The 14,457-nt window shown below is 46.0% G+C and overlaps 1 long non-coding RNA gene across 2 annotated transcripts; it reads left to right on the forward strand.

Annotated features, from left to right (window-relative positions):
* The first annotated feature begins 454 nt into the window (after positions 1 to 454).
* Positions 455 to 13,447, forward strand: LOC138511529 (uncharacterized). Of its 2 annotated transcripts, none has more exons than XR_011280629.1 (3): positions 455 to 531; positions 903 to 987; positions 9,323 to 13,447. It is a non-coding gene; the product is annotated as an uncharacterized lncRNA (long non-coding RNA). The 2 variants fall into 2 exon arrangements; XR_011280628.1 differs by lacking the exon at positions 9,323 to 13,447 and adding an exon at positions 1,348 to 1,856.
* Positions 13,448 to 14,457: the final 1,010 nt, after the last annotated feature.

A 14,457-nucleotide genomic window follows, 5' to 3' on the forward strand; every position in this document is an offset into this window, starting at 1 on the left:
AGAATAACAAATCTTTTTATAAAATAGAACCTTGACGGGTCTAAGGCATGAAAGAATAAAAGAATGTAATCCAATAAGTTACCATTTATATCAAAAGCATGGATTTCGGCTCAGCAACATTAACTCAGTGAGGCAACTACCTTAACCACAATCCTTTACACGTGGGGAGTGTTCGCGCTGGAATAAACTATTTGTAGAATAACAAATACTTTTATAAAATAAAACCTTCACGGGTGTATGTTATGAAAAAATAAAAGAATGTAACCTAATAAGTTACCATTTATATTCAAAGCATGAAATTCACCAGGCAAAGTTAAATAAAATGCATTCGCTATGAATAGTTAGAAGAAGAAAGTGGTAATTGTAACCGGCCACACAGTAAAACATGGGCAGGTATCCCAAAATATGGCCGCCATTAAGTGAGCAAGGAAAGCGATGAAGGACTAAGGAGAAAGAGATCTCTAATAATAATTGGCGAACCTCGGGCAAGAGGGACCCCGACGCATGAGGCATGAGCTTCAGAATTTGCAGGTAAGCCCTTAAAGTAGGTTGTAAGCCCACCCTAGGTTGTAAGCATGTTTAAAATTGTGCCGATTAGACAAGCTTGTGTTTGGAATAATAAGAATTAGCTTTAAGGGGCAAATGTGGAAGCACGCGAAAAATTCAAACGAGTGTTGACAGTGGGGAAGCGACCCTCTCCTGAAATAGTTGCCGGCATCTTTACACTGGCCCTAGAGGCACTGCATTAAATCATATTAATATAGAATTAATCACAATTTCTTTCTAAAAAATGCAAAATAAGAGGCATTGGTCCAGGAGGCTAGATTTCGTCTGTATTTGACAGTAGATTAAATCAGGGATAAACGTATGCCAATAACGTTATATGTATGCTGTTTGTACAGGAGGGATTGAACACATGAATTCAAGTTACCTGATAAGAAAAGTAAGCTAATTACCAGTGGGGGAACCAGAACACCATATGAAAGGGTAAGAGATGGCTGAACACAGTATTTTGGTTAACTAAAAAGTTGTCATTTTTTTGGTGCTCTCTAAACTGTACAGTTATATCTCATAATAACATAAAAATCATAGCAAGTTACAAAGGACAAAAGAATCTCAAATCCTCCCCCCCAGTTCTGCAACATAGACATAGGTGATCAATTTGATTCACATACAGAGGTGCAAATGTGTAGGAGTCAAAATCATTTTGGAAATTGTGGGTATATGATTTAAACACAAAGGAAGTCACCATGTTCACAATGTATCAAATAACCAAGCGAGGTGACACACATGAACTTTATTTCTTATTGCATTTTGTTCTGTTTTCTTTTCTATGTACATAAACAGCCCGGATTTGAAAAAAGGCGCAGGATATACGCAGAAACACGTGTCATCCAAGAGGGGCTTAAAATGAAATAAATAAACCAGAAATATTTTTCGTCAAGAATAACAGCTTTTTGTGATTTTTTCACTCATCAAATGTGGTGCAAAGAAGTGAGAGCACAAGTCAATTTTTCTCACTCCTAGGAGACTAAGCACAGGGAGTTTCGGGCACCTCCCTCACATCCTGTCCACCCGAGACACCCTGGCACCAGAGGAGGGCTTCAGCACTGAAGCCCGCCAAAGGCCAACGAACAAAGGGACCAAACTTGGTTTGGCGCTCAGAGACAAACACAAGAAGGACCTTTCCTAAAAGAAATGGTGAAAAAAGTTGACCGGAGTCTGTTTTTACAGATAGGTCCTGGGTGCCATATTGAAAAACATGGCTGACCCGATTTTTAGCTACTGTTGTTCGCGGTTGGGAAAAATCATGGTAGTTTGATCTAAACCACTGCTACCAGCCATTTAAAGTAGGAAAGGGTAACATCTGACTGTTACATGAGTGTTTTGACTCAGGTGAAGCTAGGCAACCCCTCCAGCACTCTATAGGAAGAAAGTGTGTGCTGGGTCTGTAAATTTAAAGAGACTAGTAAAGTCAATTTAACTTTACATGCTCTGGGAGACAGTAGTCAGTCCCAGAGAAGGTATTTAAATCTTGGGAAGTCTGAAAGACACCCCAGTGCCACTGCGCTGAAGGTGCTGTGTGACACACAGAAAAGAGGATGCCTCTGGAGTTGTTTTAAAACTCCATAACCAAAGAACACAAAAGTAAAACACTCATCAAAATACATGGAAGAGTAGGAAAAAAAGTCTCACACTTTTCCCAGGTAAAAAATCAAATCCTAGAAATCCAGCAAAGTTCCTGGGGGTCTCAAAAGGTTAGGGAAATGAGCACATTCTTGAGAATTCTCCCTAACATCGATCACCCCAGGCAGCCCCTCAAGTCATCACACCTCCCACCCACACCCATTGGGCCTCATTACAACTCAGGCGTTAAGGGTTAACGCCGTCGTTAACCCTTAACACCTGATTCCGATTTTAACGGCTGCTTTTAGCAGCCGTTAAAATCCATGGCGCTAAAGCGCCTTGGTGCTAATTACGCCACCGTAATTTACGGTGGCGTAATTAGCGCCTTCCCCACTCCCATTATGCCCTATGGGGCAAAAATGGGAATGGGGAAGGGTAAAATGGGAAATGGGGATTTACCGCCCCACTCACCTTGGAATGGGGCGGTAAATCCGCCATCCACCATGGTGTAAACGTAGTTTACACCATGGTGGTAAAGTTGGCGTACTTACCGCCTGGGTCGTAATGACCCCCATTGACCTCTGCACACTATCCCAGGCAGCCCCCTCAAGCCCTCGCACCTCCCACCCACCCCCAGGGACCTCCACCCACTACCCCAAGCAGCCCCTGCTAGTTTGCCCTAATCCCACCCCACCCACTATCCTCCACCCACTACTGACGGCACCCCCATCAAGTCATCACACCTCCCACCCAAACCCTACTGACCTCTGCACACTACTCCAGGCAGCGTGCTCAAAACCTTGCACCTCCCACTCAACCCCACTGACCTCCACCCACTACCCCAGGCAGCACCCTCAAGTCATTGCACCTCCAACCCACACCCCACAGACCTCCACCCACTACCCCAAGCGGTTCCCTGAAGTCTTCACACTTCTCCCTTACCCCTACAGTCCTCCCGAAGAGGAAAAATCGAGATCAAACTCCTGCCCCTGACCCCAGGCATATCAACAGAAAGAACAGCAGGAAGAATAATGAGCATACTCTTCATTTTGCACCAGGCCCCAGTGCGCTCATGGGTGACAAATATGCTGAAAGACACCCACTTCACCAACACTGCAACCTAAAAGTAACACACACCTTGAGTGGATGAAGAGCTCTGGGTGCCAGCAGAGACATTTCAATTGACAGTGCCAGCTAAAAGCGCTAAGTAGACATGCTACATTTGCCTCAATTCAGCAATACTGCCATACAGAATCTACAAAACACAAGAATTACTGTTTAAAGGCTTTCAGATGCCCACATGAATTAACCGCATTGAAAAACAAAGCATTGAGACACCCAACAGCACTATAACTCATCAATGCATGCATTATCGAAACACAGAGTGTAAACCATGACTGGCTTCGGAAAATCACAGTAAAATAGACTTGTCTCTGCAGCGTTCGTGCGAGACACTGGAATGCATCTTGCAGGCTCAGCTCAGTCAAGGTCGTCTTTAACCAGATAAACTCTGTTTTGCAACAAGATGAAATTCCTTTGTTCTGAACGACAGTGAACAGAGCGCAGACAGCTTCAATAATTCTCATTAAATACAGCTAATTCAACCCAGAATGTGGAGGCAAAACACGTGATTCTGTGGCTTTTCTATGAGAATGAAAAGGCAAGCGTAGGCAGTGGTGATTCACACATAGTTATGACGCAGAAGAGAAAGTTACTTTTTCGAGCTGGGAGTAGAGTTGTCTTAGGCTTGGAGACCTCGTCTCTGGCCAATCACCACTGAGGGCCCAGGGGCGAAAAGCCTTTTCAGCTAAAACTGATGGGAACAAATTCACAATGCAACATTTTTAGAATTAGCTCACTGGGAAGAACAGCCAAGCCAGCCCCCTGACAACAGAGGTCCAATCATCAGAGTTTCTATACGGGAACTATATGTGACCAATCACTCAGCAGCCAATCTCAGGATGAGATAGGTTTCTGGGAGCAGCCCAATTTTGTGATGTCAGCCTGTAGTGTGTTACAAAGCTGGCTTGCAAGCCAGTCTCTCTGAGAGTGTGCCTGGATTTTCTTTCTGCACAAATCCCTTTGTGTTTGTTTGCTGCCCAGAAATAAACCACAGTTTGGAACATGCTGCTTGCTGGACGATGCTGTATTCTTTTGGGCAAAATGGGAGGTGTTGGGGCCTCCTATACCTGGGACCTCCAGAAGCCTGGTGGGGGGGTCCAACTTCCCCCCAACAAGTTGGTGCCCTCTGTGAGGCAAAATTGCTCACTGTAAGGCCCGTGATGGATGGGCACTGCCTGTGTAAGCCCTGCATTGAACTACCCCCCCCCCCGCTGCTGACCCAAGGAAACTGTGGGACCCTTGCCTGCACCTGAAGACCACCGGAAAATGCATTAACCGGATAAAGGCATCGGGGCCACTTGGAAATACCCCGCTTGAGGGAGGGTGAGAGGCCTGCAGAAGATGGGGTCCAGTGAAGCGCCTTGATGGGGGGTTCCGGTAGCAGAGCAAGTGCCAGTGCAGCATAGGCAATGTAAGTACAAGTCCAAGCAACCAGCAACATGGCCTTTGAGGGGAGGGTGTGATTTTGTGGGGTAACAATGGGCAAATGATTAAGTATTAGGAAGTATTGTTAATTCAGTATGTTGTAGAACTGTTAAATTGTATTGTCTGGATAGGAACTGCAGCTTCCTGTGTGTAGGGAGTGCTCGGTCTTCGAGGTAAAATGTTCTGGTGAACAACCAGGACTATAGAGTTGACAGGCTTGGACTGCAGAAGTATGTAAATAGAGGTGTACCTGTGAGTTTGGTTTGTAATCTGGGTTATGGATGATGGTATTCCCGTAGTGATTGGTTAGCTGGAGCTATACTAGATTGCGGAAGGTGTTTGACTGGTTATGTCTCCCAGTGAGAGGCGTATCATTCGTGAGGCAAATCAACGGGTGCAGTTTAATACAAACACAAAAGAATAAAGAGATTACTCCACCCTACTGAGGGGGAAGTCAGCTGTGGGGGGAGGAATTGTAAATAGGGTGGCGGGTGGTTTTACATTGTCGCAAAATTTGGTCTATCAGTAGTGATCGGCGCGTGAGTTGTAGTAGGGAACGGAGTGGAGGTAGTCCCTTCATGTGCTGATGAGTCTATTGGGTGGGGTAACGAGTCTCCACGTGTTGGACGGCGTGCCGCGCTGATTGGTCTGAATGCCGAACACATGCATGGGGGTGGGGTATACTTATGAGTCAGCGTTGTAGTTCGATGAGTTACTGAGGATTCCTATTAATTGAGTGTTTTAGCTTGGTAAATGGATGTCGGATTTCCGCAGGAGTTAGCTAGGGTTCATAGACATAATTTCTAATACAAAATATTCGAAAGTCAAAAAGTCGAAAAAAAAAAATGTCGAATTTTTTTTTAATGACGTTTTTTTTTTCAAAATGGGGGGGTTACCCCCCCAACCCCCCTTTTTTTATTTTTACCTATTTTTTTCACAGAAACTAGAGCCCAAAAAAAAAATATCGAAAAAAAAAACAATTCGACATTTTTTTTTTCGACATTTTTGATTCGACTTTTTTGACTTTCGAAATTATGTTTTCGAAATTATGACTGGACACCGTTAGCTAGAGTATTTCTCAGATTGCAGAAAATAGATGACTGGTTATGTTCCTCCAGTGAGGGAGTGCAGATCAACTATAGAAAGAGAATTGGGTAATGACGTATACTCCACTCCGGGTGAAGTGGGAAGACAGCTGTGGAGATTGTGGGGTTTTATTTTGGGATCTTTGTGGGGTTGTGTAGGATTGGAAGCAATGGGTTATTGTTCTGTGTATGCACACTTGCCTGTTCATTTGTACTGTGATTTTAATTTGGGGACACCCTCTTTAGATTGATGCATAGGACACAGAGTTTTGATGGTGAGGAGCTAGTGGTGGGGATTTGGAGAGCCAGAAGAGGTGACCCAGATGCGGTGTGTGCAACGCACATGCACAAGATTGTGGGGGGGTGCCGGAGAAAGCAATGGTTTGGTGAAGATGGGCTGTACATGGAGTACACTGGATTAGTTGCAGAACAAAGAAGGCTCATAGACATTTTAAAATGTTAAATTATCTTCTAACATTTGCTCCCTGAACAGCGGATTATCGAAATTCTCAACTTGAGGTAAGGTAAAAGGTGTCACATAATAGATAAATGCCTCCGCTTCAACTGTTATGTAGGACACAGCCCCCATGCCAAGATAAATTAGCAAAACATAGTGTACAATGGTTCAAAAGTAATGAAGACAAATAAATAAGACCATAGCCGCCTACAGGCAGCTTCTCCAGAGGCGTGCAGCAATTGCTAATGACACACATGCACAGCACTTACACAGGAAAGAAGCTGAAAAGGCGCCTGGCTATAGTTGAACTATGGCACATGAGGGAAAAGAAAGTGGCGAGGCGTCAGCAGATGCTGATCCAGCACGTGCTGAGCAAACAGGGGTCTCACCCTTCTGCACCTCTGGGAGTGTAATATTTGATGACACAGATGATGAGCAAGGAATGTATTCCATGAAAGAACTGAAAGCAGCAGACAGATATAAATACCACATACAAAACACCACCATACACAAAAGAGAACAAACAGGAGTGTGCAGAACAACCCACTAGCAGCACACGTTTATTTTCAAAATTAAAGGGAAGATAATGGGAGAGGTGCGAGGAGTGACCACAGCAATAGTGAGTGGGGAGGAGGAGCGCAAAAGGCTTGACTGGGCAGAACAAATGGAGGGAGAAGGGAGAAGGGAGAGGGACCGGGTAATGAAGGGGCAGAGTAAGGTGAGAGACATGAAGAGAATGGAGGAACTGGAAAGGGAAGACAAGAAATGGAGGAGGAAGGAAGAGTGGGAGCTCATGGGGAAGGAGCGTGGAGAAGGGAAATGAAGGAGAGGGTAGAGAAGGACTGGAGAGAGAAGAGAGGAAGGGAAGTAGAGGGAAAAGAGAGGAGGAGAGAGAGCGGAGCAAGAAAAACGTGAGCTAGCAGAAAGGGAACATAGAAATTGCAATTACAAAGACTGGCAAGGGAATGGGCACAATAAGCAGGATGATGAGCGGGGCATAAAAGCGGCCAGTCAGTGGGTGACACTCGAATGGGAAAGGAAGATATGTGAGCAGGAGAGAAGGACTGAACAAGGCAGCACAGCCAGACATGGAAGAGGCTCAGTTGGGAGTGGAACAGCTTGCATGGGATATGGAAGGGAGGGAGCCACCACAGTGATGGATCTGCGGGCAGTTGGGACATGTTTCAAGAACCTGTCATTGTGGGGGAGCAAAGCAAAAGAGGGGGGGCCTCAGGGATGACAATAGTATGCAGGGGCACAGGGAAATGATTGTGCCCAGGGCCAGCAGCAGCACATCACAAGCACCAACACAGGCACTGTCACCACTACATGTACAGACACAGACACCATATGACAGCACCATTACTCCAGGACTTACATGCATCACAACCCAGGGGGACTGCACAGCAGTTAGCACTCATACAGAACACTGACACAATGGAGCCCACAGATACCATAGCAATAGTACCGGTTAGATGACTGGGAGGGGTTACAATGGTGGGGAACAACCCTTTCACAGAGAATGGATTGTCATTATACGTTTAATAGGATGGCCCCCAGACAAACTTGACGTGTCTCATTCTGCCACACACACTCACACTCACACACACTCAATCCTGCGGGGGACAATTACATAAGGGTGGTGATGGGTAACAAAGCATTTTCTTTTCTGGGTGACAGTGGGGCAACTAGGTCATGCACTTGGGTGGGGAGGTGTGCCTTTAATTGACGGTTCACTAACTATCGATCAGACTGATGGGAGTCAAGAGGTTAAGAAAAGCTGTAGTATGACTGAGGGAAGGCAGGACAAGTGAGAAGGTTGGGGGTGTACGATTGCCATCACATTATTAAGCATACGCAGCAAAACTAGTTGCCCATGCACACTGACACAGGAAGACAAACGAGTTGCCCTCACAATTGGTACTGGAACACAGCACAGAAACTGGAGGAGAGACACACTGTCTGAAAGGAGTGAGGGACACAGTGATGGGAACAGGGTACAACAATGCACCAGAGAAACACATTATGAAATTGCAAGGGGCTGCGCCACGGGAGGAGAGAACTCCGGGTAAAGGGTGGATGATCCATGTTCCCAACAGACACCCTTTGGCGACAGAATAACACAGTGGAAGAAGTAATGCCACTAGCACTTTCTAACACAGCACTGGCACAAATGCCTTAGCCAACACACATAGGGGAAGAGGTCATTGCTGCACGAATTGGAGAATAATGATTGTATTAAAATTTGGGAGTAGATCCTGATGGGAGAAATATATTGTCTAACTTCAGCAGTAATGAAAGTAGTGGAGTAATGCAATGCTATACGTAATAATGAGTAATTAATAGACTAGGGTTTAACAAGTGGAAATGTGGTGGGATAGAGAACATGGGAGTACACTGTGATGGTTGGGATTGAAAGAAAATAAAAATAAATAAATACATTTAAAAAAAATGAAAAGAAAGGGGGGGGGATAGGTAGTGGATACATGATAGCAAATTTCATTAGTCCCAGGTTAATGTGCCAGCAGTTCACTGCAGGGCATACCCTGAGAGCTGTGAGAGGAGCCATAGAAGAAAGATTTAAAACACCCTGCGATTCTCTTAATTCAGGAAACTGATCCCTTTAATTTAGACACACAGCCACTTTGACTGACAGATTTACCACCTTGATGTTTCCCTGTTTAGCTTGTCAGCGCCTAATGCCCCCGGGTCAAAAGCACGCACTATTTTTAGCTTAAAGTAAATTACAGTAAATACAAAGACTCAAAGGCCCATTTGTACACCACCACCTAAATTAAGTGTATGTGATCCAAGTGTGTCATGAATATTTTCACCTAAATTAAGTGCATATCATCCAGATGCGTTAAGGATACGGCTATAGGATAGTGGTTGTCTACCCATTTTCCAGGTAAATCTCAAATTGTGCAACAAGTTAGCGCCCGACCACCATCCAACCAGGTGGTGACAGTACGATGCATGAATTTATCCTTGGCTCCTCCCACTAGGACACTGAATAGTGTGAGAGTAGTGCAGAGAGGTTAGGTCAAGAAATTGAATAATATGTCAATTCTCAGGTCTCAAGTGCTTCTTTTTTATTTCTTGTCAGAAACAAAGGACCCAGGGCAGGCCTGAAGACAACGGACAACTAAATTCCAATGGCTAGGGACTAGAGTGGGACATTTTGCCCTCATGACAGACTTTGTTAGATCTGTAAGGCGTCAAGCTCTACAAAGCGGTGGCCACCCTGACGACGAGGGAGCAACAATCAACAGGGCCAACGCAAAAGATTTTCATGAACTGCAAGACAGCACGAACACTCTTGAGTTAGGGAAACCTGGCCATCCTATGGTCCAACGCACACAAGCAGCTAGAATAGGAACCGACACCCCCGTGTGCATAGTATGCTGAAATGAGTTTCAAATTATATTTTGTGCACCCGACAGCTGTAACACTGTTTTGTTCTCTCTCTTTTCCTCGCACATGCAGGTTGTTGCGCATGTATGTTGTTAGAATTGTGTAGGGAATTTCTTTGATGTTACCTCCACTAATCACCCTGAAGCCTTCCACACTCAACTTGCCTACTCTATCAGAACACCCAGACCCTTTAGAGCACGATTACCTGGAGTACATTTCCTTACTCTCATTGAATACCTCGCCCAATCTTTCCCCACTCTATCAGAAAACTTGGATGCCCTAGAACACGTTTCCCTGAAGTATATTTCCTTGCTTCCATTGAATACCTAGCCCAAACTTTTCCCCAACTTGAATACAGTGCATATACTGTCCTACCCACATTGAGAAACACTCAACAAGAAATGTGCAGGGGAAGCTTTCATTTTTGCCCTCAGTGATTGTTTAGTTCGCAGAGCTTGAGGGCACTGACAAGTACTAACATCATACCGCCTTTCTCGCGATTTTCAGGCGGGCAACCATATAATCTCATCAGCTGCAAGGATCCAGCAGCGTAAGTGGTTAGGGGCAAGATAAAAAGGACTCTTATCATTATGATGGACTGTTAATGCTCAACTGAATAATGGGGGTGAGCATTACCGCTGTAACCCCTACTAACATTCCCTAACCCAAGCAGGAAGGCCTTCCTTGTCAGAGGGTGAGGAAGACACTGTTGCCAACGTAAGGAGAGGTAAGAGCAGTGTTAATGCAGACACGAAAGGAGTAAACATACACCTCACACATAGCACAAGTAACTAACGACATACACACATGTCCAAGATTGGTAGGGACACCACTGTGGAGAGCTCTTAAATCCCCTATGCCTTAAGTGCCTTGATAAAATTTATTGCAACAGAAATACCTACAGCATGACGCCGATGTATCCCAAAGTGTTCCAAACGTGAAAAAGATTCCAAGGGAAGACAGCAACATTGAGATTGATGTCAAAAGAGACATTCCCCTAGGAAAGAAGATTATATCAAGACACTACCCAGGATGAACAACTACTGGCAGCTCATTGAAGGACAACAGTATATAACATAGGGGCCACAGACAGAAAAACAAAGATTATCACACTGAAGGAACTGACATGACCATGAGCAAGAGTAAAGGAGAGAGGAGGAGAACATGGTTGCTGGGAAAGACAACAGATACTGATCCATGGACACATATACGCTAATAATGGTTCTGAAGATGGAGACTGTAGGAAGCAAAGCACTGACCATGGCAATGCACCAGTGAGCAAGCTGCAAGAAGAAAATGATAAGTGCCTAACGGAGTGGACCAGGAGTACAAAGCTGGTGACTTGGGTGGAGAATGAAGAAGGACTGATGCCAATAAATACACTGAAGGCAGCGGCCTTATGTTACCAGCACAACAGCGAAAAGAAGTGGACGAAATGCTGGATGCAAGAAGGTTGAGATCAGTAGGGAGATGAGAGCAGGAACAGCAGTGCTTATGGACTTCTATTGAGCATGTGGATCTAAAGCTCAAGAGAAACTGCCACTGAAATTGGGGAGGAAACTGTCCATTGGTGCACATCAGCACGCCCTTGTTGGTGGTGCCCAAGGAAGTCGTGAGGTCTGACCACTTCCCGAAGATGGAAAACAACAGAAGGAAGAAGAGATGACTGAACAAAGCACCAAAAGCCCCAACAAAGGAAGAAGAGAAACAGACTCAGACGGACTCAGGAGTGTACAGAGGGGTGAACTACTTCTCGAGCAAGACAAGAAGCAACATTGGATGAAGTACCAGCACACAAAAGACTGTTCAGCAGAAAACACATGTGAACAGGGAAAGACAAGAACTGGCTAGCGTTTCCATGGTCATGGATGGCATCGTGACTGGTTGGCAGATTGAAGATGATAACTGAAGCACTAGTACTGAGCAAAGCATCACTGTGCAAGATCACAATATATTGCAAGATGCGAGAGAACAGCAGAAGAAGCGATCGGAATGCAAATACTGATGGATGTGAGCATAGGAGGAGCAATAAAAGACATGGTGAAAGGAAGAGCCGGACTAAGGGTGAAGATAGTGGTGTGCTACCTGGTTCCAGCAGTAATAAAGGTGGACAATCCCTGTGATCCGAGGAAGTACGAAGGGAAGTGAGTGTGGTGGAGCTCAGACGGAGAATACTCCTACATGTACTGGTCCTTGACAATCATGTGAACAATTATGGACACCTCAGAGAATTGACAAAGATATGCCGACCGGAAGAAGATGAATGTTGCTTGGTGGTGTGGTCGACAAGTCGACGATAGGGGGGACTGAAGAGGAAAAATCGATATCACACTCCTGCCCCCTCACCCCAGGCATGTCAACAGAAAGAACAGCAGGAAGAATAATGAGCATACTCATTATTTTGCACCATGCCCCAGTGTGCCCATGGGTGACAAATATGGTGAAAGACACCCACTTCACTAACACTGCAACCTAAAAGTAACACAAACCTTGCCCAGAGTGGATGAAGAGCTCTGGGTGACAGCAGAGACATTTCAATTGACAGTACTGGCTAAAAGCGCTAAGCAGACATGCTACATTTGCCTCAATGCAGCAATACTGCCATATAGAATCTACAAAACACAAGAAGTCCTGTTTAAAGGCTTGCAGATGCCCACATGAATTAACCCCATTGAAAAAGAAATCATTGAGACACCCAACAGCACTATAACTCATCAATTCATGTATTATCGAAAAGCAGAGTGTAAACCATGACTGGCTTTGGAAAATCACAGTAAAATACACTTGTCTCTGCAGCGTTCGTGTGAGACACTGAAATACATCTTGCAGGCTCAGCTCAGCCAAGGTCATCTTTAACCAGATAAACTCTGTTTTGCAACAAGATGAAATTCCTTTGTTCTGAACAACAGTGAACAGAGTGCAGACAGCTTCAATAATTCTCATTAAATACTGCTAATTCCTCCTTATGGGCATGTATGGTAGGGGGCTTCCCTAGACCGCGCAATCTTAAGCACGTGAGCAAGCTCAAAGATTTGACTTACATTTTGGCAAAGCGCAGGATAGCCATGGGATGGAAAGCACGGGAGAGACCGAATATTGAAACCTGGTGGAGGGACCTCTTACGGTGGACTGAGGCTGAAACGGTGGTTTGGAGGGAGGCAGCAGGGAGAGGGGGTTGGGAGGAGGAAACAGGAACATTCATAGAGTGGCAGCATCTGGTTGCATCATTGAGAGGCGTGGAGTCTGAGTAAATGGACTCGGAAAGCTCCCCAGATGAGGAAACAGAAGCGACAGTTGTGGACAAATAAACCGTGGTTGTTTAACGAGGGATTGTAAGGCGGGAGGGGGGCGGGATTGTAGTTATATGCACCATGTTCAGGTGCACGGTTTGTTGTTTGTTGTGAAAATCAATAAAAAAAGTTAAAAAACAATAGAAATAAAAAATACAGCTAATTCAACCCAGAGTGTGGAGGCAAAACACGTGATTCTGTGGCTTTTCTATGAGAACGAAAAGGCAAGCGCAAGCAGTGGTAGTTCACACATAGTTATGATGCACAAGAGAATGTTACGTTGTCGAGCTGGGAGCAGAGTTGTCTTAAGCTTGGAGACCTCAGCTCTGGCCAATCACCACTGAGGGCCCTGGGGTGAAAAGCCTGCTCAGATAAAACTGATGGGAACAAATTCATAATGCAACATTTTTAGAATTAGCTCACTGGGAAGAACGGCCAAGTCAACCCCCTGGGAGCAGAGGTCCAATCATCAGGGTTTCTATAAGGGAACTATATGTGACTAATCACTCACCAGCCAATCTCAGGATGAGATCGGTTTCTGGGAGCTGGTCCAGTTTTGTGATGTCAGCCTGCAGTGTGTTACAAAGCTGGCTTGCAAGCCAGTCTCTCTGAGAGTGTGACTGGATTATCTTTGTGCACGAATCCCTGTGTGTTTGTTTGCTGCCCAGAAATAAACCACAGTTTGGAACATGCTGCTTGCTGGACTGTGGTTGGTGCATTCCTTTGGGCAAAATGGGAGGTGTTGGGGCCTCCTATTCCTGGGACGCCCAGAAGCCTGGTGGGGGGTCCAACATCTCCCCAACACTCTGCCCACTACATCAAGCAGCCACTGCTAGTTTGCCCTCCTTCCACCCCACACTGACCTCCGCTCACTGCCCTAGGCAGCCCCATCAAGTCATTGCACCTCCCACCCACCCCCACTGACCTCCGCCCACTAGCCCAGGCAGCTTCCCAAGTCATCGCACCTCCAACCCACGCCCTCACTTACCACAGCTCACTACACCAGGCAGCTCCCTCAAGTCCGTGCACTTTACACCCCTCACTGACCTCTGCCCACTACACCAGGCAGCCCCTGCCAGTTCGTCCTCCTCCCACTCCTCCACTGACCTCTGCTCACTATCCCAGGCAGCCCCCTCAAGTCATTGCACCTCACAGCCCCATCACTGTACTACGGCCACTACCCCCGGCACCCCCTCAAATCATCACACCTCCCACCCACACCTCACTTACCACTGCACCCTAACCCAGGCAGCCCTCTCAAGCTCTCCCATCTCCCACCCATCCCTACTAACCTCCACCCACTACCCCAGGTAGCCCCCTCAAGTCATCGCACCTCCAACCCACACTTCACTGACCTCTGCCCACTACTCCAGGCAGCCCCCTCAAGCCTTCGCCCCTCTCCCCTACTAACCTCCGACCACTACAACAGGCAGCCACTAATTATTTGCCCTCCACTGACCTCCGCTCACTACTCCAGGCAGCCCCCTCAAGTCTTTGCACCTCCAACCCACGCCCCATGGACCTCAACACACTACTC

Source organism: Ambystoma mexicanum, chromosome 6p (assembly GCF_040938575.1).
Source record: "Ambystoma mexicanum isolate Mex_15411 chromosome 6p, UKY_AmexF1_1, whole genome shotgun sequence".
In the NCBI taxonomy this organism is placed as follows: domain Eukaryota; kingdom Metazoa; phylum Chordata; class Amphibia; order Caudata; family Ambystomatidae; genus Ambystoma; species Ambystoma mexicanum.